Consider the following 21,771-nt stretch of genomic DNA (forward strand, 5'->3'; position numbering starts at 1 on the left):
CTGGCATTTAAACGATGCCCAATTGGCACTAAGGTGCCTAAAGTGTGCCAAGAAAACATCCCCCACACAATTACACCACCACCACCAGCCTGCACAGTGGTAACAAGGCATGATAGATCCATGTTCTCATTCTGTTTACGCCAAATTCTGACTCTACCATCTGAATGTCTCAACAGATATCAAGACTCATCAGATCAGGTAACATTTTTCCAGTCTTCAACTGTCCAATTTTGGTGAGCTCTTGCTAATTGTAGTCTCTTTTTCCTATTTGTAGTGGAGATGAGTGGTACCCGTTGGGGTCTTCTGCTGTTGTAGCCCATCTGCCTCAAGGTTGTGTGTGTTGTGGCTTCACAAATGCTTTGCTGCATACCTCGGTTGTAACGGTTGCTTCTTTCAGCTTGAATCAGTCGGCCCATTCTCCTCAGACCTCAAGTATTAACAAGGCATTTTCGCCCACAAGACTGTCGCACACTGGATGTTTTTCCCTTTTCACACCATTCTTTGTAAACCCTAGAAATGGTTGTGCGTGAAAATCCCAGTAACTGAGCAGATTGTGAAATACTCAGACCGGCCCGTCTGGCACCAACAACCATGTCACGCTCAAAATTGCTTAAATCACCTTTCTTTCCTATTTTGACATTCAGTTTGGAGTTCAGGAGATTGTCTTGACCAGGACCACACCCCTAAATGCATTGAAGCAACTGCCATGTGATTGGTTGATTAGATAATTGCATTAATGAGAAATTGAACAGGTGTTCCTTTTAATCATTTAGGTGAGTGTATATACTGTGTGTGTGTGTGTGTGTGTGTGTGTTTGTGTTCTGTGTGTCTGTTAATAATTGTGTGTATACTGTTATGAAATAGTAACTGTTCTAAGGTCTATGGGAAAGAAAAGGAGGGTAACAAAAATCACAGGGAGAGAAAGAGAGAACTCTCATCTCCATGTTCCAGGACAGGCACAAAAGCACAGCAACACCAGATTTCAAAGTGAGAAGATATAACACGTTTAACTTAAATATTCAGTGGGATACAAAGAAATGAGACTTCAGGAGGGGAAATGGCCAAAACAACAAACACAAGACATTCTCCCTGAGGGTATTTAGAAAAAAACTTCTCTATCTTCAAAAATGAAACAGAAAACTTCCCTTACTCCCTCTCCATTTAAACAGAGAAAACATGCAATCTCAAATGAAATAGAATCCACCTCTCTACAAATGATCCCACAATAAAGATATGACGAATAATAAGCAATGTATTAGAGAAAAATCTGACCATACAGGCCAGCAGGCTAGAGTCCCATGGAGGAACTCCGGAAGAATGAAGGGGAGGAGTGACAGCAGTGGAAGAGAGAGGACCAGGACACAACCCTCTTCCTCCCTGCTGAGACCTGGGAGGAATGATGGATACACTGTTGGAAAGAACTCGCTGCTGAAGGGGATAGTGGTGACAGTTAGCAGCTGCTCAATTTGGTGGAGCGGGTGTGTTTGAACAACAGGAGGGACGGAGAGCTCATTACCGTGCTCCTTGGTCGAGGAGGGATACCTGCCTTCTCGCTGGCAGGCGCCCATAATCTGAAGAGCCATTGTCACTAACCAGGAGGTGGAGGAGTATGGCTATAGGACCAAGTGGCAGTATGTCCACGGGTACATGACAAGATGTTTTTCCTCTCTCTCAGGGCCCCAGCCTGCGAAGGGCTATTAGGGTATGTGGCAAGCAACTAACATAACATACACAATGAAAGCAATAAGTGCTGTGACTGGAAGATGACAGTCTTTCACAGAGGAAACCCTTAGTCTCTCTCCTTTGTTTGGAACACTATGGGGTCTTATACAATGTTCCAGGTGGTGCTCCCAAACCTGTCAATTAGATAGTGGGTGGAGCAACAGGGAAACATTGGGAATAGGGGATTATCACGCTTCCGGGTTTCATGGGCGGGATTTGTCAACTTTGTGCATGTCCACTTCCGACGCAGTTCAACAATGGCTGAGACGAAGGCTATATATGTCACTGCTCTGTTCCACTTTGTAAATCTAACCAACAACGCCAACCCTACGTAAGTTTTCATGGATTCCCGACTGAATTGAGTATAAGGAAGAACTGGATTATAACTTTAAAATAAAACAAGGTAGCACGTTTGTTTGCAGCCGGCACTTTAGTGAATCAGACTAATTTACCAGGCATGCCGTATAAATAAACTTAGTGTAGTCCGTCAGATCTGTGATTCAACGGAAGTGGCAGTGCACAAAGATCACTGAATCCAAAAGTCCTACGTATCAGCGTGATAATCCCCTATACACAGAGACAAGGGCTACATCCGAAATCGTATGCTTTCCTTACTATACAGTAGGCAAAAACAATATGTGACAATAGAAGTAGTGGTCACAGTGTTCATAAAAGAGTAGGCGTACTTAAGAGAAAAGAGAAAACGTACTTGGATGACCTACTTCTTCCAGCAATATGTGCATTTGATGGACACTTTACTTTCCCATGAGGCCACAGGAGAGGATTTGTGGAGAGGTTTTTTGTTGTTTAAATTAAAATTACTCCACTATTTAAATGGATAAAGTTCTCTTCGTCATCCTTTGTGGACCAGATTGTAATATGTAATATAATGCAAAGATGCAATTCATGAAGTGTATCAGTTCTGCATACTATGTTAAAGGGCACATATGCAAAATCCACTTTTTTGCCCTTAAATGCATTTTGTTGTATATTTGGAGTGTTTATAAGTACAGAAAGGATGAAATTATTCTCTTTAGGTGCTTCATTTATATCTTTATATTCTGTTTTGGTCATATTTTTCAACCTGTTTAGATTTTTCTGTTCTCTGTTACGTTTTTTTGAACAATTACGTCACAGTATTTGCAGCGGAACTGACAAATAAGGACATTGACTACCGGTTCAACACTTCAAGCAATCCGCCATTATTATTTCTCGCTCCGATTTTGTTGTCCAAGCTCAATGATGCAGAAGTTACGAGAGGGCTAGTCAAAATGTTCGGTTGTTGGATGTAGTGACCTGAAGCACTTCAAGGATCCCCACTTCAACAACCTCCGCCAGAACACAGAAGGGTTTGCCGATCGACTTCGTCTGAATGAGAGGTAAATTCCTTCTATCATTTAGCTCCTGTGTTTTCTGACGCTTTCTAAACGTAAGGTATTATATTATTATTAATACAGATTTTTAGTAGTAAGATCAGACTGCAGTCATTTATCTTGTCAGTGTGCTTGTTTTAACAAGAGAAATAGTCGACTTTCACTAATAACACAACATTAACTTACATACCACTGCATATGAAGACGTTGTTCTGCAGGTTCTTCGTCGTCTTTTTCAACTCGCTCGCTCTGGCTCGAATATGTAAGGCTAGATGGACAAGTCTTCCGTTGTTGACATTTTGTTAACGTGTGAATAAAAATGTTCTTTGAAGCTATAGTAATTGTATATCTCTTATCAAACTACATTAATGGGCGAACGCGGGCAGTTGAACCGACACTGAACTCAGCGACCTGGAAAGCGGGCGGGGAAAGACGCAACTCCTTTTTATTTAAAGGGGCCGCTTCGAAACGACGAAGCACATCAGAAAACGGGTAGAAAAGGGGCATGGAGCTGTAATAATGAGGAATTCAGACCCAAGCATTGCAGTTATGCTTTATATAGACCACAAATGTATGATTTATAAGTAAAAATGACTGATTTAAAAGCATGATATCTACCCTTTAAAGTTTTTAACTTTCTTGAATTTGTTCTTTGTGTCATGCAGTCTGTATTCCACTGTATTTTCCGGTTGCCAGGCTTCATCACAGCTATGCAGGCATTCACTGGTCCAAAAACAGAGATAGAAACCAGCCTGCAAGGCTCTTCATCGCATCCATAAGTTCCCATCTTTTTGCCACCCAAGGCTCTATTCTGTTCTCTGGCTATGCAACAGTTCTCTTAGCCTCTTGAGTGCATTCTCATATGATTAGATTACTGCTAACTCACTGAGCTCTGGAAAAGCCAGAGGCGCAAATGGCTCCGGGACTGGCTTTCAGAGCAATCGCACCCCTGGCCATTTGATCCAAACATTCAGTGGCTGCTGTCATTGTCATTTGCTTCCTCGAAAATGGGTCGTTACCTGCATTTTCATTATCAGTCACGCTAAAGTAAGCTTGGTGAAATGAACCAACAGCAGAAGGGCACAGGGGGAGGAGGGGGGGGGGGGGGCACTGGGTAGCTCTGAGCAGCGTCTATTGTTCAAACTCCCTTTGGATGGTGGAACACCCACAGCTCCATCTTCCACTCCTGTCTGCCCTGGATTTTAAATATTTATTTCTCTCCCCCATCATCTATCATGCGACATTGCACTGTGAATTTAAAGTGAAAAGATCAAAAGCACTGAATGACTTTCTCTGCAAAGAACATTTGGATCCCAGCCATGCTGAACCACCCAAACAATTACTCTCCTGTCCCTGATATATCGGTGCTACACCACTGATACGCCTCTGATACTTTTCTGATAAATTACTGATCTGTTTGTATTGAGCTGAGGCAGGCAGACAATACCCACAGCCGTTTTAAGATTATCTATTGTCCCTCTAATGTGCTGAGTGACCAATAACAATCAATAATGCTAACTGAACAGTGTCATTTGAATATGAATTACTTTCATATGCCCCTAAAAAGGGACATGGTGTTGGGGAAAATATGAAATGAGATTCCCTCGCAAAACTTTTGTGTTCCCCTGAGAAACTTTGCGTTTTCTTGCAAAGACCTCAGAAGTTATGTGAGCACATGCAAAAGCATTGACCTTAGGGCCTCTCAGTCAATAGCAATGAAACCACACACGATTTGGCAAAGGCTGCCATTATTTTATGCGCAGCTTGACAGTGCAGTGCGGCTGATCGGTAGTAAATGCTGCTCCATCTGAAGGCTCTCACGCAGACACGCCAAATATGTCCCGCAGGAGTACGATAACGCACATCGTTTCAGGAAATCCCTATGGGCATCATCGCTGTAGCTGAATAAACAGAAACACTTTGATTAAACATGATAAACACACAACTGCCTTATTCTATGTACAAAGCCACATCATCTCACAGAAGGATGCATAACTGTCGTCATGAAGTGAGTTGGCACCTGGTGGTGGTTTCACGAACAAGTGTTGTGTGTGACTGGGTTGTATTGGTACCTGCGGTGGAAATAGGCATTTTGATTGACTACCTGATTGATTTATAAAGCACATTTAAAGGGTACATATCATGCTTTTAAATCATTCATTTTTACATATAAATCATACCGTTGTGGTCTATATAAAACATAACTGCAATGCTTGGGTCTGAATTCCTCATTATTATAGCTCAAGCCCCTTTTCTACCCCTTTTCTGATGTGCGTCTTTGAGCGACCCGTTTTGAAGCGTCCCCTTTAAATAAAAAGGAGATGCGTCTTACCCCGCCCGCTCTCCAGGTCGATGAGTTCACGGTCAGTTCAACTACCCCGTTCGGCCATTATTGTAGTTTGATAAGAGATATACGATTACTATAGCTTCAAAGAACATTTTTATTCACACGTTAATAAAATGTCAACAACAGAAGACTTGTCCATCAAGCCTTACATATTCAAGCCAGAGCGAGCGAGTTGATAAAGACGACGACGAACCTGCAGAACAACCTCTTCATGGATATATTGGTATGTGAGTTAATTGTTTTGTGTTATTAGTGAAAGTCGACTATTTCTCTTGTTAAAACAAGCACACTGACAAGATAAATGACTACGGTCTAATCTTACCACAAACAATCTGTATTGATAATATGATACATTTAGAAAAGCATCAGAAAAGCAGCTAAATGACCATTGATGAAACTCAAGAACAATAATACTGCAGACATGTAACGTTACTTCAAAACAAAAACAAAGAAAGAGAAAGGTACTGCTAAACCATGACCACCATGTGTTTTAATAAATTAAAGTACTTTATTTTTATTAACGATATTTATAGCTTATGGAAATGCTCTGTTCGTCGTCTCCAAAGATAGAAGGAATTTACCTCTCATTCAGACGAAGTCAATCGGCAAACCCTTCTGTGTTCTGGCGGAGGTTGTTGAAGTGGGAATCCTTGAAGTGCTTCAGGTCACTACATCCAAAAACCGAATGTTTTGACTTGCCCTCTCGTAACTTCTGAATCATTGAGCTCGGACTACAAAATCGGAGCGAGAAATAATAATGGTGGATTGCTCGAAGTGTTGGACCGGTAGTCAATGTCCTTATTTGTCAGATCCGCTGCAAATACGGTGACGCACTTGTTCAAAAAACGTCATAGAAAACAGAAAAATCAGAACAGGTTGAAAAATATGACCAAAAAAGAATATAAAGATATAAACGAAGCACCTGAAGAGAATAATTTAATCTTTTCTGTACTTATAAACACTCCAAATATACAACAAAATGCATTTAAGGGCTAAAAAAGTGGATTTTGCATGATATGTCCCCTTTAAAAACAACAAATGTTCTACCAAAGTGCTGTAAAATTAAGAAAATACTTTGTTGAATGTCCAAAGTGAACTATCAAGTGTATCTAAAAACATAATGCATATGTTATACACACATTTTTAATTAGAATTAACCATTTTATGTAGATTTTCAGTACTGAAATAAATTACAGTATTACAGACCATGCTATCACCACCACTATTCTTGACTAGGCAAGACACAATTTTCTTGGTACTCCTTACCAGGGCGCCCCCACACATGCTGGACACCATCTGAGCCACACGAGTTTATCTCAGTCTCATCAGACCACAAGACATGGTTCCAGTAATGCATGCTCTTGGACAGGTTGCTTTCTGCAAACTGTTTGTGGGCTTTCTTCAGAAGAGGCTTCCTTTTGGGATGATGGGCATGCAAAGCAACTAGTTGCAGTGTGGGGTGTATGGTCTGTGCACTGACAAGCTGACCTTCCTCTTCTGCAACCTCTAAAGCAATGCTGGCAGCACTCATGCGTCTGTTTTCTGAAGCCAGCTTCTGCACCTGACGCACAGCACAAGGACTCAACTTCTTGGAAAACCTCTGAATGACCCTGGCCTGTACTACAACTCAGTTTCAAGCTGTTACCAAACTTCTTATAGCCTTGGTGAAATTTGTGGAGATCAACAATTCTAATTCTCAAATCCTTAGAGAGTTATTTGCCATGAGGTGCCATGTTGAACATCCAGTGGTCAGTAGCCTATGAGAGAATTTCTCTAATAGAAGATACACAAATTTGTATGGTATTAAGCGGACAAAAACACGAACATGATGAATAGGACGTGTGGCTTTGCATGGTTTAACGACGAACGGCTATTATAATTTCGGGTGCACTCACTTTTGTTGCCAGCTATTTTGACAATAATGGCTGTATGTTGAGTTATTTTCAGAGGACAGTAAACAGATATTGCTATACAAGCAGCACATTGACTACTCTGAAATATATCCACATATAGTATTGCTCAGTGTTTCCCCTACAATGTATTTAGCAGCGGCACAGCACCGCCACTGCATTTTCAGCACCACTGCAAAATCTTCACATGATCAGTAAAATCACGACATTCGTTTACACACCTAAAAACCCTGACATATGGCGACCGCCGGCTCTGTTGCGGTGGCTCTGAATCCACTTGTTGACAAGAAAGGAGGAAAGAGCTACGTATGGAAATATTTTCGATTAGGCTAATGTCACGTTGTCATAAGGGGCCATTAAAATATTTTTGCAAATTCTTTATTTCAAATGTAGGCGCGCGGGAAGCGCGCTCGTTTTTCCAGGCCACCTCTGTTCACGACAGATGCCACGAGAGAGCAAGTACTTTTGGAAAGGAGAAAGCGACATTCTCCATGCGTACGAGGAAATATCAGCAAAGGATTCATTGATTTCTAGCCCTTGCATTAGCTTTACTAATAGATCTATTGATGGAGATGAGAAATAAAAAGCCTGTGATCAGCTGTTCGGCCAAGTTTTGATGTTGTTACGGAAAGGCTGAAGATGATCAATTGGTTTTTGTCACGATGCTACGATGTTTTTATCTCGCCACATGCGCCTACAATTGAAATAATGAATTTGCGCGCAAAAAACGCGATATGTGAATGGCTCCTAAAGTGGACTTGGGTGCGGTTGTATCGGGGTAGTTTTACTCGCAGGAGCAGTGTTGGGGAAGCTACTGTGAAACTGTAGTTTGACAAGCTATAAGCTACTCATAAGTTAAAGTAGGTAAACTACAGTTAGCTACACTACAAGTCACCATCAAAAAGTAGTTGGTGTAGTAGGTTGAAATGTATGTATATAGGTTAAAATTTGGAGTGAAAAAAAAAGACACCCCCTTAAAAAAAATTGTTTATTAATAAATGTGTGGGCCTTTTACATTTGTTAATGGTTGGTTCAATTCATCGTTATCTTTGGGTATGTAAAGAAAAGGTTGCTGTTATTATTGTCTCCTGTAGAGGGCCTTAGCGCTGTTGAATGTACTGCCCCGGTTGCTTCAGAGTTAATTAAATTTTGCTGGAGATTGCAGCCAGTAACTCCTGTCTCACAGCGTGTGCTTATTTTTCTACAGGTGAGCAAAAACGATTCATAAATTGGTCAAAACTGATGTTAAATACTAGGTTTCAAACATGTTGATGTTTTACTGAAAAAGACTGTTAGTTTGATTAAAACGCATGCAGTGGCCTGATATCGGATTGCACAAGTGATAAATATGTAAAATTGAGGTGAAGTGAGATAAAATACTCACGCGAAAAGAGTTTAGGAATGTTTATGAAGTGTTTTATATGTTTATTGTGATTGGATGGTAATGTTTAAGCGAGTTAAATGTATATTGGCATCTAGAGTTGTCTCGAGCCAAAATGGCGGCCCACGAGAGCGTGAGCTAGAGCCAAAATGGCGCCTTGCATGTGCAACATGCGGTTATGTGAAACTGAATATGGGATTCATTCATGTGGCAGTGTGAATCTGGAATTGTTCATGGTGATGTGAAAAACATTATAGCAGGTCAATATTGTGATTATAATGTGTTACAGAACAAATACAGACAAAAGCAACTTTTAGGAAAAGCTTTTATTTAAAATGTAATGTAAACATTTATTTGTTTAATGGAATGTGTGTTAAACTTTGCTGGAGATTGCAGCCAGTACTCCTGTCTCACAGCGTGTGCTTATTTTTCTACAGAGAAACAAACCCGGTGTTACGGATCAACTGGGGATCATGTTAACTGGGGACGCGCGCGTGCACGCAAATAGTTTTACCTGGATTTCCAGCAGATGTTAACAGCGACAGATTCGTGCCCTATTTTTCACCGATAAAAACGAATATTTCACCAGTTACCAGTACACGGTATGCAAATAAAGCGCTTTGTTTTTGCAGTGTATGATATTCCTTTGTATTTGACGCATTTTCAAAGAAGTTTAACATACTTTAGTGTCAAGCTCAGAAACCACGCCCATGTTAACAAGGGTCATTCGCTTTCATTGGATGAACAGACTTGTCAGCGCACTTGTGTTGTCATGAGTTCTAATCACAAATAACAACAGATGTAACGTTAGATTAAGTTAAAGTAGGCTACCTAAAAGAAACATAAATTGCAAAGTCATTTACATTTTTTCAACAAGTTGCATTTTTCGATCTGCATATGAAGAGTTCAGATGCAAAAGCCTCTAAGTGCCATTTGAAATTTTCTTCTTTAATGATGATTTTTATCAAACTTGTATATTTAAGTCCAGTAATTTCACTTAAATAAAAATTAATAGGTAGTTATCATTGCCATTTAAGTGAAATTACTGAACTTAATATACAAGCTTGATAAAAATGATCATTCAAGATGAACATTTCAATTGGCACTTAGAGGCTTTTGCATCTGAACTCTTCATATGTAGCCTAATTTTATAATGGATCAATTATTTTTATCTTATCAGCTTATTTTACTCTGATGATATTTAGCTCTCTTTTTTGAACAACCAGCTGTGACGCGTCCGTATCATCTATATCATGAAGTTAATTATCTCATGAACTTAATGTAACATTTTCAAAAGATTCATAAAATAAAAAATAATTTCTTTGTTTCTTTCAGAACAATTTTGTATTTACTACTGCATATTTGTATAAGCATGTAATCATTTGATCAATTAAAACATGGAATTGAGCATTCATGTAGCTCAAACAGTAGAGTGTTGTGCTTGCTACACCAGAGTCGTGGGTTCAATTCCCAGGGAAAGCAAGAACTTATGAGACTTTAGAATGTGTACCTTGAAATGCAAAGTTGCTCAAACATTGTACATTATGCTCAGTAGCATAAACTTGAATGTAGCTAATGTCTTGTATTGGACATTTAGAGAACACTTTGTCTGATTAAAGTCCTGTGAAAAACACAGAGTGTATTACTGAAATAAGCAGAGCATATGATATTGTGTGATGATGACTTATTACAAATATATAGGCCTGATATTCTCTAGCCTATGTCTAATTTTCACCTACATTACTAACCTCTTAATCATTTGTCACCTCACATGAATGTCATGACCCTCTCTAAAACAATACGAAATGCTTTATTGTTTACTTGCTGACATCTTTAACAAAAGAAATATTACAGAATAGTCTATGAGTTTTATAAATAAAATAAATGTGAATAAAATAAAAATGTGTTTGGGCAACTTTTTATGTAATATAAATTATGCCAGTGCTCAAAAGGTCTATAAATTAAGTGTCATGTTACTGGTGTCATTGTTGTTAGGCCATAGACTACCACAGCAAATTGATGCAATTAAAGTTACACAAATCAAAAACTTTGTAGGATAACCATTATTTGGCAGCTGCTCAATAAAGGAACACTAAGAGGAGATGTGAACATTTCTCAGTGAAGGGTGATTGTGTGTTAAATTGCTCTTACTATAGAAAGGTAATACAACTGACATTTATTTTCTAATATACCATGATTTAAATGAGATGGAGAGCAGTAAGGCCAAACTGGCCAATGGGTAAGAAAAAATTATACACATTGCAAAACAAGTAACTGTTCTTCATTAGCATGTAATTCTAACTTATTCTATAGTTTGTTCATCCTTCCTTAGATTGAATGTTCAGAAGGTGAGACTGTGTGGTCAGACCTTCACAGATGGCAAAAAAGCTGTCCTGGCTGCATGCATGCACATTTGCCTATTTTTTTCTTTCTTTTGTTGCTTTCATAGGTCTGTTTAACATTTATAGGGAATGTTCAACAAACATATTCATTAGCTAACAGTTAGCTAATGAATATGTTTGTTGAACATTCCCTATAAATGCTGTGGGTAAATCACTGGATCCATAAGCTATGGCTTATCAATTTTCACCACTCTTTATGAACATTTATGGAGTGTACTGTATGCTTTATGTTTTAACTCATTCCTCAGAAACATTAAAATTCATAAATAATAAATAAATAAATGCTTGACATGTCCCTTTAACCACAGCAGTATTGCTGCTCAATTTTAATTAAGCCACAAATTGGCATCATAACAATAATCTGCGAATACACAAGCACTGCAAATACACAATGTCAATAGTATAATTTATTTAATATATTTACAGTTGTCATCAGATACAAATTTTATTGAAACTAATGTAAAAAAATAATGTGGGCGTGGTCTGTGTGTCGCGAAATTAAAGCACATTAAAACTTCCCTTAAAGGCGTCTGAAACATACAGCGGAGCAGCGCAGAGTAAACAACAGAGCCAAAATATGATGCAAACATTTAACAATAAAATGGAAAGCTTTGGAAATCTGCTCAGTGAAAAAATAGCTGTGACGAATCTGTCACCGTTTAACATCTGCTGGAAATCCAGGTAAAACTGTCTGCGTGCACGCGCGCGTCCCCAGTTAACATGATCCCCAGTTGATCCGTAACACCGGCAAAGGTGGTTCATTCAACTTACCTATTCAGGCTTCCCAGCCCTGATGCAGGTAACACTAGCTACATTGAAACAACTTTTAATTTTTTGAACAACGTTATAAATAACTGAACTGAGTTACTTGTAGTTAAATCTTTTTCTGGGTTGTGCCATTTCATTTTTCATCAGCTGAAAATTAAAAATGTGAAAAATCCTGTCTAAAATTATAAAATTAAAGTTTCTGTTTGACCAGTTCAAGGTACGGGCTGCAATAGGCTATATGCACGCGTAAGTTCTGCATTTGACGCAAGGATGCTCGTCAGTTTCCGGTTGGGGAGATTAAAGCAGAGGAAAACCGAGGATTATGGCAGAGTCTTCAAAATTTACTGTCCTCCTGTCTTTGAAACAAAACTTTTATACGTTTAGATGTAATTTTATATTTAGTTATAATTATTTAATATAATTTTAAAAAGAAGCATAAACACAACGAGGGGTGTTTGTTTTGCCTGTTTTTGTGACTAACGTTTCTTTAGTATAACCATGGAGTATAAAGTTCAACATAAATTCTCGGTATTGCATTGGACTCTACGATCGGCGGAAGTTATCGAGCATCTTTACACCTTCACCGGAAATGCTGCCGTGCATAGAGCCCATAATCATGCAATGAATCTGTTGATGGTCATGAAGTCTTTTTTGTATGTCTCAAAATGTCAATTTCTATTCACAAAACTTACAAAAGTCATGGTTTAAAGGGTCATGGTTTAGAGGTACATACCCTTGGACTATAGTCAACATTTCTCTCACTTTTTCCGACATTATGGATGATGCTTTTTCGAAGAGCTTGTTGGATTGCATGCATTCTTGATCAAAGATGCCTATGATATGTCTAAAAATGCTGTCTAGTTAGGTAGCATGTTTTGGAACCGAGATCAGAGACTTTTTGTGCCTTGAGTTCTAGTGGCATCCAAAAAAAATGTCCAAAAGCTTGAATACAGATAAAATGATTTTTGGTATTAAAGTAATCTCTTTCATTACAGAACAACGGATGCTATTCAGGCTTGACTGATAAGATGGCTTGCCTTCATCTCTGAGAACGGACAAATCGACAGGACAAGGTATGGAGTTGAAAATGTCAGCTTTTATTCATAATAAGAGATCGCAGGATTGAAGATTGCTTTCCGTGAAGAATTTTTAAATATATATTATTTAACTCTTTAAATATTAAAATACCATTTTAACATCTGCAGAATCTTCTTGGGTTTCTCTTAAAATGTTTTTTCCATTTCCATTTTTAATTATTTTTGCTTTAGTAAATGCAGCTTTTCCCCAGAAGACTCTTTTACATTAATTCTGTGTTCTGTTAAGTGTAATTCGATATCACCTTTTCCCATTAACGTTTTAATATACTGTTCATTATGATGCAATGATTATTGAGTACAGTGAGACAGGACACACCCTTGTGGGGCGCCAGTTTTAAAGGTCCCCTGACATGGGGTTATTTTATTATTTTATAATGGTTCCTGGGTTTCCCTTGTAGTGTTACTATGTTTTTTTAGATTAAAAATAGTCATAATTTAGAAATAAAGGGCATTTTTCCTAGCCTGATTTTAGCCACTGATTTGAACGCTCTGTTTGAAGGGGCGTGTCTGCTGTGGGTTTCAGTGTAACCGCCCACTGCTGCGATTGGCTGTGATTGAAAAAAATTCATTTAAAGAAATGTTGCATACTTTCGACAAACAGTATGAGTTGCCTGAGAGAAAGTATTTCTCTCAAACAGCTGTTCTGGCCTTGTATAGTAAGGTAAAGGATGAGGTGCAAAGAGAACTCCAGGATATCAGTAATTTTGCGCTGACAACAGATATGTGGTCAAGCGTGAATATGACCCCATATATGAGCCTGACCGTTCACTACCTCACAAAAGACTGGTCACTGAAATCCAAGTGTTTGGAAACAAGCTACACGCCTGAAAGCCACACCGCGAAACACTTGTCCGAATGCCTGCAGTTATGGTTGCACGACCGGGGTCTGGATGAAAAGAAGCTGTCGTGTATCACTACCGATAATGGGGCGAACATTGTTGCTGCATTAAGACAATTAGGATGGCCGTGGCTAAATTGTTTTGGACATAATTTGCAACTGGCTGTTACCAACGGTGTAAACAGTGACGCTGCCCGAACAGGCCGAGCTCTTGGTCTATGTCGGTCCATAGTGAGCGCTTTTTCTCAGAGCTGGAAGAAAAATGAAGAGCTGATAAAGGCACAATCAGAACTTCAAATCCCACAGCACAGCCTCATTCTGGTAAGAATTGTTTTAGCCTACGATACTTAACTCTATATTATACTGTTCTATTAATATGCATGCTAAATTAACAATAATTTTAAGCAATGCTAATATGGGTCTTTCTGTTAAGGTTATACTAATATCAGTGTTGGGGAGTAACGGAATATGTGTACTGGCATTACGTATTCAGAATACAAATTATGAGTAACTGTAGTCTGCACAGAACATAAAATATTTTATTTTTATTTTATTTTCTATTCATTTATTTTTCGTGTTCGCATTTATGAGGAAAAAAACAATGTTACGGACGTGTCAGTTCTCCGTTATGGACGTGAGCGCTCTGAAAGCGCCACTAAAATATGCTTTAAAACTTTCACAGAGACATCAAGAAAGCACTAAACCTTTCTTTAAAGTGAATTTCGTTTTGTATTAATTATCTCAATTTTAGCATGGATTTAGGCTAATAAATAAGAAGTAAATATAGCACTTGCTGATGGGCATGCATGTATTCTTGTAACGAAATACGTTTTGAAAGTAGGCCTACCCTTCCCAACACTTATAGCCTATCATAGACTAGACTGTTTACTCATTAGATTTTCAGGTAACACTTTACAATAAGGTTCGTTAGTTAACATTAGTTAACTACATTAGTTAATATGAACTAATAATGAATAGCACATATACAGCATTTGTTAATCTTTGTTAATGTTATTTTCAACATTTACAAATACTTGATTAAAATCTTGTTAACATTAGTTAATGCAGTGTGAACTAACATGAACAAACAATGAACAGCTGTATTTTCATGAACTAACATTAACAAAGATGAACAAATGCAGTAACAAATGTATTGCTCATGGTTAGTGCATGTTAGTAAATACATTAACTAATGTTAACTAATGAACCTTATTGTAAAGTGTTACCGATTTTCATTATGATATTATATTAGTTTTTGCCAAAATTGGTTTTGGATTATGTTTTCATCTGCATATAATCAATAAATGCAGACATATAGGCTATAGCATGGTAGGCTTATTCGTTTTATTTTTTTCTATTACGTCCTCTTTCAATAATCATAAATATTATGTAAAATATTATTTTAAATAATTAAAATAAAGTATTTTATTTCACAGGATTGTCCGACACGGTGGGGAACAAAACAGAAAATGGTAGAGAGAATTTTGGAACAAGAGCAAGCGATCGCACGGGTCCTGGTCTCAGATAGAAATCACCAGCATCTGATTCTAAAATGGCAAGATAAAAAAGTTTTAACATCGCTTTAAGAATGTCTAAAACCTGTGGCTGACTTCCGACATTCTCTCTGTAACAACGTTATGCAACAGTTTCTTCAGTAAAGCGATCTTTTAAATCCAAACCCCAATGAAACGGAACTGACACAAAATATAAAATATAAAAGCAAGATGTCCAGCGAACAGGAGGAGAAATACAGTGCACAAGTCACTCAGGAGCTTTTGGCAAAGTCATCTTTCCTTGACCCAAGAAACAGAGGCAATGGGGGGGATGGTTTGGAGGAGACAAGAGATGCACTCCGGGGGAAAATTGTATCAGCTGACGAGGGAAACGGAAGCGGAGTTAGTGGTGCTTCTGAGGCTGATACTGCTGGGGATGATTCTGCAGAGGTCTGTGCACCCCCCCCCCCCCTCCCAAGAAGAGAAATCTTGGAGATCTCCTTAAACGGAGGTCTGGAATCTCTGCTCCTTTAGCGATCAGAGCGCGCGCTGACATGGAGTTAACGCCAAGAACACCCATGGACTCTATGGCTGATCCACTAGCATGGCGGAGACAGTGAAACGTGCTATACGCTCCTAGCAAAATTGGCACGCAAATACATGTGTATTTGTGCTACAAGCACCGCATCAGAGCGAGTATTTAGCACTGCGGGTAACATACAGTAGTCACCCCTGTCAGAGCCTCACTAAAACCAAGTAAAGTGAACATGTTGGTGTTTCTGTCACAGAACTTGGAAGTCGAAAAAGATTAGGAATTTAAAATGGCATTGCACTTTTTGGTTTCCTGAGTTTAGTTGTCGTAGAACAGTCGTTCTTTGTTTTTTTTTTCTTTGATAAAGGTATGTAGTTTTTTATCATTTATTTTCCATTTATACTTATTTATTTTGTAATTTAGACCTAGTCATTCATTAGTATTTAGCAGCTCTTATAGAACTTAATTAGCCTTTTTTAAAGGATTTGTTTATTGTGTGTGATTTATTTAAAACAAAGCATGTTCAGTGCAATTTTATTTTTATGTTAAGGATTTGTTTAGCTACTGTGTGTTCACTGCTAATTGTCCAACTGTTCATTTTAAATAAACATAGAGCAAGTAGCTAATCAGTGTCTGCTCGTTTATTCAAGTTTTCCTTCGCACTCGCAAACAGCCCCCCCCCCCTCCCAGACGGTTATGTTATGTTACGAACCGTCACATTTGATTCAAGTCATAACCGTCATCACGAATTCTGAAACCGGCACACCCCTAACTAGTGTTAGAGAAGCGGCCAGAGGGATCGTTCTGCCTCCACCTAAGCTCCGCCCACATAAAAACGTCACCGTGTTTACCAACTGAAAAGGGGTCTATACAGTAAGAGCTTCGTTGTGTAGTGTAACGTGTCATTTCATAACGAGTTGTCCAGATAAACTTGTGCTGTGTGAAAAGATTGTTCTTTGATCGCTTTCTCAATAATTTGATCACAATTCAAATAAGATTATTTTCATCCTACTAAAAGAACTGAAGTGATGTTGATATTTTAGTTACGATTTTGAGAGAAAGATTACCTATCTGAACTGACAATTAATTAGGCAACACGTCAGAAATTGTTGCTGGGTAGCTCGATCGATTTATTTTCAGTTGTTCATCGAGGCCAGTTCTGTATTGGCCCAAGTTGAGGAAACAGTTGTCGGTGGGGAAGTTGTGCCAGCTCATTTCCAGAGAAAATAAAATTAACCCATTGTTTCTTCAGAGGCTCGGATGAAGGAACTAAAAAATACGTTTGTGTTCATTTGTACATCCGAACACTGATCAACTGCCATGCTTCGCTCGTTTGCAAGAAAGATCTCTCGAGGAAAAACTAAAATCGCACCTGCGTGTTTGTACATCCTGTTCCTAGCTCATTTTCTCATGGGCGAGCCAAATTCTCTGGGCGGGCAAAGCAGAGAAAGGGGAGGTAACCTTTTTCTCCTTATGACGTAATAACGAGGAGATTCAAAATCAGCGTGTCTGAGATGCAGAGAAGAGAAAGATAGCCAAAGCTTGGTTTACACCAGTGATGCGCGGGTCAATGTATAAACAAACCGCAACCGACCGACGTTTTCAACTACCCGCCCGCAAATCGGACCGCAAAAAAAAGTTAAAAAATATTGACCGCATTTTTTAAAAGTAGTAAATGCTCATCGGAGCGTTATTGGGCCATAGACGTGTAACAACACAGCATCGCAAGAAGACGTAGGCCTGGCCTACACATAACAAAGGCAAAGCCAGCACTTTGGTCATCATATTTCATTATTTCAGCAAATGTCTCCCACACTTTTACTCTTTCTATTTGTGTATTTGCGGAGCTTCTTGCAGACTGTAGTGATCATAGCCATGGCCGGTTCGTGAACGAATCGTTCTTTTGAACCGGTTCTTTTTAGTGAACTGGTCGAACCTACGCTAAATCGAACTGAATCGTTCGAAACAGTTCGCGTCTTGCGTCAGTGCTGATCCACAAGTTAGTTACTTACTTTCAGACATGCCTGACAGTCGCCTCCGAATCGAAATAAATCAATATCCTGAATTCTATTTTACTCCAGTAACTCCAACAGTTCACTGACCCGAGACATGTTGGTGCCACTGTTGAGAGAAGTGATGAGCACGAGCAGCTGATACTGCGCATAGATACTGCGTACTACCGAACGCACAGGGACAGCGGTTCTCGAATCACTAGTATAGAACCGAGAACTGTTTAGACTGAGCTTGTGTGTTATCTTCGTGCCAGTTATTCAGCCAATAATGTGTAGGGCTGTATATTTCATCAAAAATTGTGTCTAGTACTAATACCGCGACCCGAATATCATTAAAAACATTTTTGGATGACCCGTAACTGCGGGTAACCGCGGATGACCGCAGGCACCCGCTTATTTCGGATCAACCCGCGCATCACTGGTTTACACCGATTGGAAATTCTAGACATGAGGGGAATAAATACAGACTAGGGGAACTAATATAAATGTTAAAAAAATGTCAGAAAGTGAAAATTTCATGTCATGATGACCGATGATTATTTATTTTTACATATTGTTTCCTACAGGACAAAAAGTTAAAAATCCATTGACACGGGAGAGTATTAACACCTATGGCTAAAAGAGAGTTATACAGCTTTACAGGGATAATAGTGTTAAAAGCTGAGATAAAATCAAGGAACAAAACACGAGCATATGAAGAGTTCAGATGCAAAAGCCTCTAAGTGCCATTTGAAATTTTCTTCTAGAATGATCATTTTTTTCAAGCTTTTATGTTTAAGTTCAGTAATTTCACTTAAATTGCAATTAAGATTACCTATTAATTGTCATTTAAGTGAAATTACTGAACTTGAATATATAAGCTTGATAAAAATGATCATTCTAGAAGAAAATTTCAAATGGCACTTAGAGGCTTTTGCATCTGAACTCTTCATATGTGTTCTTAGACTCAAGATGTTGGAGAATAAAATGTGGATGTCACTTAACGACACTGCATCATCCACTCCCCTATTTGCCCTGTAGGCAAACTGGTAAGGATCAAGTGTAATATGCGCTATAGACCTTATGCACCAGAGAAACGTAGGCAGTCATCTTTAGAATATTGTCTTTGAACTTCCGGTTTTGCGGTTGCTCTGTATATCTCTATGGCACCGCTGTCGAGGAGTAATTAGCCGGTTAAGTGGATTTACTTATGTTAGAGTTAACAAAAGTTATCATGAGCATTGTAATGTTTATTGATCAACCAAACCCAAGTGTGGAATACTAAGAAAGCTGGTCTGAGTTTCACTGGTATCAAATCTACAGTAAAAATCATTAAGCCTCTCAGGGAGGGAGGGGTCAAAGGAAAATAGTTACTAAGGCTTCAAAGCATGCAAAAGCTGAACATAACAGCAATGTGTGTGTGCTGTCAGCAGTTGAAGTCTGCTCCTGTCAGACGTGTGGTATGCGTCTTCATTTTGTTCAGAGAGGACAGTTAGTCATGCGTGACTCAGTAACATCTACAAAACAACAGAGTGAAGATCTGTCTGCATGAATCAAAAACATTTATAAGTGTGCACATTCACAATCTTTTTAATCAATCAGTCGTGACAAATGGTTCTCTGTGGTATCTCTGTTTTTTTTTTAAGCCTGACATTTCTTTTCCGCCATCCATTTAGAAATACGTAAGTAATGCAGTGATAAGTTTGTAATAAGGGACCACTTGTTAAAAATGTGGTGACTAGGGACGAGAGATAAACTGCATGGTAAAAGTAGTCTTATTTTCTTTTAATATTTTAGATATCCTGATGCTTTACATCACAATATAAATATAAATAATAATAATATATATATATATATATATATAGGCTAAATGAAACCTTTTGTGAATTAATCTGATTGTTCTACAAATTAAATGTAATTTAAATCTATATATAATATACTCCAAGGTTATGCTACTCAATATATTAAACATTAAAAATGGACAAATATAATGTAAAATGTTTAAATATGCATTACATTTGCAATTTTTGTTTCATAAGCGTTGCATTTTCATAATTCTATGATATTATATTATTATAAATTAATGTTATTATTAATAATATTATTCCAAAATAACTTCAGTATGATTTTTACCATGCATGAGAAACAGGGGCGCAACTACCCAGTTTCAGAGGGGTATGCAGCAACAATTTTAGCGCCCCCCCCCAATAAAAATAAAAAAATAAAATAAATGTAATGTAAGTGTGCTGTGTAATAAGTGAGTAGGAAGAAATGAGAGCTAACAGAAAAAAATAAGTGCAAAATTGTCGTTTATTAACACAATTATACTATAGCTACTCCACCTTGATGAACCCCCCCCCCCCCTAAGAAAACCATAAGCTCCATTGGAACAGCAATACCAGTGTTTCTCACAGGATTTTAGGTAAAACTGTGGTAGGTGGACCTCTGTTTGTCTAAGGGGGTTCGGGGGCATGCTCCCCCGAAAGAAAATTTTGTGTTCTGTAATGTTAAATTCAGCAGACTGGTGCACTTTGAGAGTTCAAAATCAAAAGCTCCAACCCATATTCAGGGTGCAAATTAAACAGAGACTAACTAAAAGAGGATCAAATTTTTCTCTGTCTAAATTACACTACTACAAAATAATAGTTATAATATTAATCCCATGATAGTAATTGCCATAAAGGCTATTGTAAATGCACAGAAAAATAAAGGAAACTTTCATAATTAGTTTTGCACTAATTTCTATACTTGAAAGATACTTGCGCATAATGACATATTTCATGGGCCAGTGTGTCAGAAAAAAAACTAAAGCTGATTTTTTTTGACCAATGCATTACACCAACACAGCGCCGCCAATTAAGCAAAAAACAAAACAAAAACAAACAAACAAATGGGCCACCGATGTATGAGTTTTGTGGGCCGTTAAGACAAATAAATTAAAAAAGGATGAAATGTATTGTCTGAAAAGCACGTCGGCCCAGCGGGAATCTCCCGGTAGTCCCGATGGCCACCGAGATAGAGATATAGATAGCCATACCTGGATGTCATATTTTAAATCCTACCTGTTGGATTTCAGCAATGCATGCAGTTATTTAGCTGCTGTCGCATCAATTGACATGCCATCTCCTTTTCTCTCTTTCTTTTTCTATTTTTAGCACCACAGCATTTTGTTTTATCCATCTTTTTCGACGACAACTACTCGCTCAGCGCTCACGGCGCCCCCGCCCGCTCGCGATATTACCCGCCCCCCTTCTCCATGAGGGCGCCTACTCTAGCCTGGCTGTTAGTCCTCTAAAATTTTATATAGCATTGAAGGAATGCAGAAATTATTTAGAAACGCACAACGGCAGCTACATATAGAAATAGCTGCCGTTATAGCCTATATATACTTTTTTTTATTTTTTTTATTTTTTTTTTTTACCATCGCTTTGGCGCCCCCCATTGTGCTGCGCCGCATATAGCGCATACCCACTTTTTGCGCCACTGATGAGAAAGTATACATTGCATTTTTTTTATGTTTTTATTTATAATTATTACCACAATGAAGCAGTAAGGTAATCATTAATTTGGCGTTAATTTCTATGTTGCTGTTTGACTACGTGTAATATTAAAGGTGCTCTGTAAGCGATGTCACGATAAGCGATAAGTCAATGTTTTTTAGGCCAAAACATTGTTTGTCACATACAGCAAACATCTCCTCACTATCCACTAGCTGCCTGTCCTCACTGTAAAAAAACGCTGTCTCTGTAGACAGCACAGGCTCCACAAAAAGGCAACAAAAACAAACTGGGGCAACCCGCTCCTCGAAACATAACAAACTGTGTTCCAGCCTACAACCGACAAGAAGGATTTGGTAGTGGGGTTGGGAGGATAATGCGCGTGCACATGAAGGAGGATGTGGAGGGGAGAGAAGCATG

The 21,771-nt window shown here is 38.5% G+C and overlaps 1 long non-coding RNA gene across 1 annotated transcript; it reads left to right on the forward strand.

The window, feature by feature from the left end:
• Positions 1–11,879: 11,879 nt before the first annotated feature.
• On the forward strand, positions 11,880–16,486 carry LOC148978313 (uncharacterized). Its single transcript, XR_016169262.1, has 4 exons — positions 11,880–11,934; positions 12,899–12,976; positions 13,639–14,159; positions 15,275–16,486. It is a non-coding gene; the product is annotated as an uncharacterized LOC148978313 (long non-coding RNA).
• The last annotated feature ends 5,285 nt before the right edge of the window (positions 16,487–21,771 follow it).

Source organism: Pimephales promelas, chromosome 7, assembly GCF_988280905.1.
Source record: "Pimephales promelas chromosome 7, fPimPro1.hap1.1, whole genome shotgun sequence".
In the NCBI taxonomy this organism is placed as follows: domain Eukaryota; kingdom Metazoa; phylum Chordata; class Actinopteri; order Cypriniformes; family Leuciscidae; genus Pimephales; species Pimephales promelas.